Raw genomic sequence first — 7,325 nt, 5'->3', positions numbered from 1 at the left:
AGCTGAAAAACAAAATTTCAGATGCTCAATAAATGTGTTTTATTTCCTAATTCCAAGGATCTCTGAGCTTAATTCTGATATTCTCAGTAAAATTGTGACTTTCAAATAACAAGCTATACCAATATTGGCAAATGGAAAATGACCATAACATATTTGTATGTTCCTGTACTACAACGTTCACAGTTTTTTTTGTTAGTTAGTTATATTTTGAAACTTGCATTGGAATGTCAGAGGCAAAATAAATAAATACATAACTATTGATATCTCTGGGATATTTACCTAATATCTCACTGACTACTACCTTTTAGACAGTCTGGTTTCTGACCCATAAGTATTTGAATTTTTGAGGTTTTACATGTCCAGGCGGTAAGAGGCTTAATTAAGTGTAGTTGAAAATTATGTGGAGATCTTTTGACTAGCTAAAATTACGCCCATTATATGATCAGATATATGACCTTGGCATACAACCAAAGAAGAAATTGTTAATGGATGAGGGAATCCTTAGAAAAGGAGAAAGAGAGAAAGGATAAATCACACTTGAGGAACAACACACACACATATGTATATACATATTTAAGATACTTTAATATATTAATACAAAAATACATTTTACAGTAATATAGTATATTATATATATATATATATATATATATATATATATATATATATATATATAAAATGAAGTGGTGCCATCTGATTGACAGGATCCATAGATTATCTAACAAAAGCATGAGTACCAGTCATGAGACTCCTCATTTCAAGCCATCGAGCAGGGTAATCCAAGTCATTTCCAGAAGAATGTAGGATACTTCTACCATTGGTTATCTCTCACAGGTTGAAGTGAAATTCCATTTCCTGAAGAGATCATATATTCTAGACCCAGGACTCCAAAGTTTGAGCTGGTTCTAAACGGAATGCCTCTTTTGTGGGTTCTTGCTTGTATAGTACCAGAAGATCAATGAATGTGATGAAGAGAGGGAAACAATCCATAACCATGCCCAGTTGTGAGGTCTATAATTCATATAAAATGCCAGTATAATAAGTTCCCTAATTACATCATAGTGACATGCTTATCTTGGTGTTAACTAACAGCTTTCTAACACAGTGGTTCTCAAGCTTTCTAATTCTACAGCCTTTAATACAATTTCTTATATTGTGGTGAAGCCCAAACATAAAATTTTATTCCTACTTAAGAACTTTAATTTTGCCACTGTTATGAACTGTAATGTACATAAATGGTATGCAGTTTACTCTGTGAAAGGGTAGTTCAAACCACTATGGGGTTGTGATGCAGTGGTTGAGAGTTCTTGGGCTAACTGGCCATAAGGCCCACTTAACAAGAGAAATATCTTTCCTGTACTGAAAAACTAGCCACTATCTGGAATTACTTAAGTTACGGGTTTTAGAGAACCTGCTTCCAACACTACTCTAGTTAGGATCAATGGTAATGGCACTGTAAAACTTATATCTACAGATAAGCAGAGCTCATACCCCTCACCAATGAATCATCTCTCAGCACCTGACAGAAACCACAGAGAACTCCAAATGTACAAAAGGATGAAGTCAACTGATCCTGTTGACCAACAGACAAATCTATAGCACCTAACGCTAAGGGAATATCCTAAAAGATGGAGCAAAGAGATTTAAAGAGCTGGAAAACTAGGAAGTCTTGTGAGATTTTTCCTCAATAAATGAAAGGCAAGATACATCTTGATACTTCACGAACATGGCTAGCCAAGTAATGACAAGTAATGTCAACATGCTACCATGGAAGTAGGAACTCTCAATGGTTCCCACATGCAAATAACTATAGGTCACTAATGCAGGATTGGGGTCAAGTGGATTAAAAATTGGTTAGGGGAAGAAATGAAAACAGAATGGTATAATTTTATTGTAAGAAAGAAAACAAAATAGTATGGATAGAGATGGCAAGATGGATAAAGAAAATTTCCATTATGTCTGATGAAATAGATTAGATCTGGGTAACTCATATAGTGGAGAAATGACCCCAACATATTATCTCCTGATCTCTGCCATGTGCTATCCACACACACCCCAAATAAATAAGTAGATAAACAGGCAAAGAAATACAAAACTAAACATGTAAGGGATTATCAGTATCAGTAAAATAAAAATTTTAATAAAATGTTTAATCTCTAATTTCATCCATGTGGGATATTATATTAGAAACACACAGTCCCTGTTATCATTCCAACTGGTTAATCATTTTTCTCCTTTACCAAAATTGGTGGCTAATGCCAAGAATTTTATCTACTTATTTTCAGTCTCAAACTAATCATGAATTAAGACCTGCATTTCTCTATAATACAAATAACTATTCTAGCCATTTGTTCTTTACAATTATGTGAAAGTTCTCTGGTGGTTGGTGGATAATTGATTTTAGCACAGCTATAAGTTAAGAAAAGGTTGCTCATTAATGATGAATATTGTGCATTTCATTTCCCTGTATGTGAATATATACTTATTCATCATTTATTTGCTCTCAAGAAAACAAAGGGTATAACTCCACATTAGATACTATTCTGGCATGGAATTTACATTTTTTAAGTGTATAGTTTGTTTTTTTTATTAGATAAATTTCTTTACTTACATTTCAAGTGCTATTACCTTTCCCAGTTTCCTGTCCATTAGCGCTCATCCCGTTTGTTATACCTCCTTACTAGTACCAAACTTTTGGTAAATATATTATAAGTTTTAACCTTGACTACATTCTCAATGTAATAACATAGAATATTTTTGTTCCCTTTGGGTTATCTGGTTTGCATATTTGTATTATCATATTAACTTCTGCACTGCACAAAGTCTCAGGCAAGCTTATACTTCATTAAATTATAAATTTTAAAAAGGTAAACCCAAAAATTAAAGCATTATTGCAGTTGACATTAAACGCTGCTTTTAGAGTTATCATTAATCCTAAAGATTTTGTTCTGCACTATGAATTATATAAATAGGAGTGCTAATATTAAGTGAAAAATGATTTGAAGACTCTTGGGTAAGAAAAAGACAAAATACAACCTTCACACACACACACATACACACAAACACAGATATGTCTGTGTGTGCAAGCAAACAAATATATATGTATAGACACATATGTATGTAATAAAACACATCATGTCTATGGAAGATAACTAATAATTTAGGACATTCATGCCCAACAAAGGAGACTAAGAACACAGTGGGCAAAAGACCCCGGCTGTGATAGTCTTCTCCATGATTTATTTTTCACCAGCAGACAACTTAAAGGAGAACCTGAAAAATTCTTTTTTTTTCTCCATCTTTATTAAATTGGGTATTTCTTATTTACATTTCATTTGTAATTCCCTTTCCCGGTTTCCAGGCCAACATCCCTCTAATCCATCCAGCTCTCCTTCTATATGGGTATTCCCCTCTCCATCCTCCTCCCATTACTGACCTCCTCCCAACAATCCCATTCACTGTCGGTTCAGTCTTGGCAGGACCAAGGGCTCCCATACAACTGGTGCTCTTACTAGGCTATTCATTGCTACCTATGAGGTCAGAGTCCAGGATCAGTCCATGTATAGTCTTTAGGTAGTGGCTTAGTCCCTGGAAGCTCTGGTTGCTTGGCATTGTTGTTCATATGGGGTCTCGAGCCCCTTCAAGCTCTTCCAGTTCTTTCTCTGATTCCTTCAACGGGGGTCCCATTCTCAGTTCAGTGGTTTGCTGCTGGCATTCGCCTATGTATTTGCTGTATTCTGGCTACGTCTCTCAGGAAAGATCTACATCCGGTTCCTGTCAGCCTGCACTTCTTTGCTTCATCCATCTTAACTAGTTTGGTGGCTATATATGTATGGGACACATGTGGGGCAGGCTCTGAGTGGGTGTTCCTTCTGCCTCTGTTCTAAAATTTGCCTCCCTATTCCTTCCCAAGGGTATTCTTGTTCCCATTTTAAAGAAGGAATGAAGCATTCCCATTTTGTCATTATTCTTGAGTTTCATGTGTTCTGTGCATCAAGAGCAATTTGAGCATTTGGGCTAATATCCACGTATCAATAAGTGCATACCATGTGTGTTTTTCTGTGATTGGGTTACCTCACTCAGGAAGATATTTTGCAGTTCCACTCATTTGACTATGAATTTCATAAAGTCATTGTTTTTGATAGTTGTGTAGTATTCCCTGGACCACATTTTCTGTATCCATTCCTCTGTTGAAGGGCATCTGGGTTCTTCCCAGCTTCTGGCTATTATAAATAAGGCTGCTATGAACATAGTGGAGCACGTGTCTTTTTTATATGTTAGGGCATCTTTTGGGTATATGCCCAAGAGAGGTATAGCTGGGTCTTCAGGTAGTTGAATGTCCAATTTTCTGAGGAACCTCCAGAATGATTTCCAGAATGGTTGTACCAGTCTCCAATCCCACCAACAATGGAGGAGTGTTCCTCTTTCTCCACGTCCTTGCCAGCATTTTTGTCCCCTGAGTTTTTGATCTTAGCCATTCTCACTGGTGTGAGGTGAAATCTCAGGGTTGTTTTGATTTGCATTTCCCTTATGACTAAAGATGTTGAACATTTCTTTAGGTGTTTCTCAGCCATTCGGCATTCCTCAGCTGTGAATTCTTTCTTTAGCTCTGAACCCCATTTTTAAATAGGGTTATTTGTCTCCCTGCGGTCTAACTTCTTGAGTTCTTTGTACGTTTTGGATATAAGCCCTCTATCACTTGTAGGATTGGTAAAGATCTTTTCCCAATATGTTGTTTGCATTTTGTCCTAACCACAGTGTCCTTTGCCTTACAGAAGCTTTGCAGTTTTATGAGATCCCATTTGTCAATTCTTGATCTTAGAGCATAAGCCATTGGTGTTTTGTGCAGGAAATTTTCTCCAGTGCTCATGTGTTTGAGACTCTTCCCCACTTTTTCTTCTATGAGTATAAGTGTATCTGGTTTCATGTGGAGCTCCTTGATCCACTTGGTCTTAAGCTTTGTACAGGAGGATAAGAATGGATCGATCTTCATTCTTCTATCTGCTGACCTCCAGTTGAACCAGCACTATTTACTGAAAATGCTATCTTTTTTCCATTAGATGGTTTTGGCTCCTTTGTTAAAAATGAAGTGACCATAGGTGTGTGGGTTCATTTCTGGGTCTTTAATTCTGTTCCATTGGTCTATCTGTCTGTCTCTGTACCAATACCATGCAGTTTTTATCACTATTGCTCTGTAATACTGCTTGAGTTCAGGGATGGTGATTCCCCCAGAAGTCCTTTTATTGTTGAGGATAGTTTTACCTGTCCTGGGTTTTTTGTTATTCCAGATGAATTTGCAAATTGTTCTGTCTAACTCTATGAAGAATTGGGTTGGAATTTTGATGGAAATTGCATTGAATCTGTAGATCGCTTTTGGTAAAATGGTCATTTTTACTATATTAATCCTGCCAATCCATGAGCATGGGAGATCTTTCCATCTTCTGAGATCTTCTTCAAGTTCTTTCTTCAGAGGCTTGAAGTTCTTATCATACAAATCTTCCACTTGCTTGGTTAATGTCACACCGAGGTATTTTATATTATTTGGGACTGTTATGAAGGGTGTCATTTCCCTAATTTCTTTCTCGGCTTGTTTCTCTTTTGTGTAGAGGAAGGCTACTGATTTATTTGAGTTAATTTTATACCCAGCCACTTTGCTGAAGTTGTTTATCAGCTTTAGTAGTTCTCTGGTGGAACTTTTGGGATCACTTAAATATACTATTATATCATCTGCAAATAGTGATATTTTGACTTCTTCTTTTCCAAACTGTATCCCCTTGATCTCCATTTGTTGTCTGATTGCTCTGGCTAGAACTTCAAGAACTATATTGAATAAGTAGGGAGAGAGTGGGCAGCCTTGTCTAGTCCCTGATTTTAGTGAGATTTCTTCAAGTTTCTCTCCATTTTGTTTAATATTAGCCACTGGTTTGTTGCCTATGGCTTTTGCTATGTTTAGGTATGGGCCTTGAATTCCTGTTCATTCCAGGACTTTTATCATGAAGGGGTGTTGAATTTTATCAAATTCTTTCTCAGCATCTAATGAAATGATGTGATCATGTGGTTTTTATCTTTCAGTTTGTTTATATAGTGGATTATGTTGATGGTTTTCCTTGTATTAAACCATCCCTGCATCCCTGGAATGAAGCCTACTTAATCATGAAGGATGATTGTTTTGATGTGCTCTTGGATTTGGTTTGCAAGAATTTTACTGAGTATCTTTGTATCAGTATTCATAAGAGAAATTGGTCTGAAATTTTCTTTCTTTGTTGGGTCTTTGTGTGGTTTAATTATAAGAGTAATTGTGGCTTCATATATCAAATTTTGTAGTGCTCCATCTCTTACAATTCCGTGGAATAGTTTGGATAGTATTGGTTTGAGGTCTTCTGTGAAGGTCTGATAGAATTTTACCCTGAACCCACATGGACATTTGCTCTTTTTTGTTGGGATACTTTTAATAACTACTTCTATTTCTTTAGGAGTTATGGGGTTGTTTAAATGGTTTATTTGTTCCTGATATAACTTCGGTGCCTGTCTAGGAAATTGTCCATTTCCTCCAGATTTTCAAGTTTTGCTGAATATAGGCTTTTGTAGTAGGATCTGATGATTTTTTTTAATTTCATCTGGCCCTTTTGTTATGTCTCCCTTTTCATTTCTGATTTTGTTAATTTGGACACACTCTTGGTGTCCTTTGGTTAGTCTGGCTATCGGTTTATCTATCTTGTTAATTTTCTGAAAGAACCAGCCTTTATTTCTGTTGATTATTTGTATAGTCCTTTCTGTTTCTACTTGGTTGACTTCAGCTCTGAGTCTGAATATTTCCTACCTTCTACTCCTCCTAGGTGTATTTGCTTCTTTTTATTCTAGAGCTTTTAGGTGTGCTGTTAAACTGCTGATATATGCCCTCTCCTGTTTCTTTCTACAGGCACTCAGAGCTATGAGTTTTCCTCTTAGCACAGCTTTCATTGTGTCCCATAAGTATGGGTATGTTGTACCTTAATTTTCATTAAATTCTTAGACGTCTTTAATTTCATTCTTTATTTTTTCCTTGAGTAGGTTATCATTGAGTAGAGCATTGTTCAACTTCCATATATCTGTGGGTGTTCTTTCCTTATTTTTATTGAAGACCAGCTTTAGCCCGTAGTTGTCTGATAAGACTAATGGGATTATTTCTATCTTTCTGTGTCTGTTGAGGCCAGTTTTATGACCGATTATATGGTCAATTTTGGAGAAAGTATGATGGGGTTGTGAGAAGAAGGTATTTCCTTTTGTTTTAGGATAGAATGTCCTATAAATATCTGTTAAGTCCATTTGGTTCATGACTTCTCTTA

The sequence above is a fragment of the Rattus rattus genome, chromosome 3 (assembly GCF_011064425.1).
Source record: "Rattus rattus isolate New Zealand chromosome 3, Rrattus_CSIRO_v1, whole genome shotgun sequence".
In the NCBI taxonomy this organism is placed as follows: Eukaryota; Metazoa; Chordata; class Mammalia; order Rodentia; family Muridae; genus Rattus; species Rattus rattus.
This window is presented reverse-complemented; position numbering follows the sequence as displayed.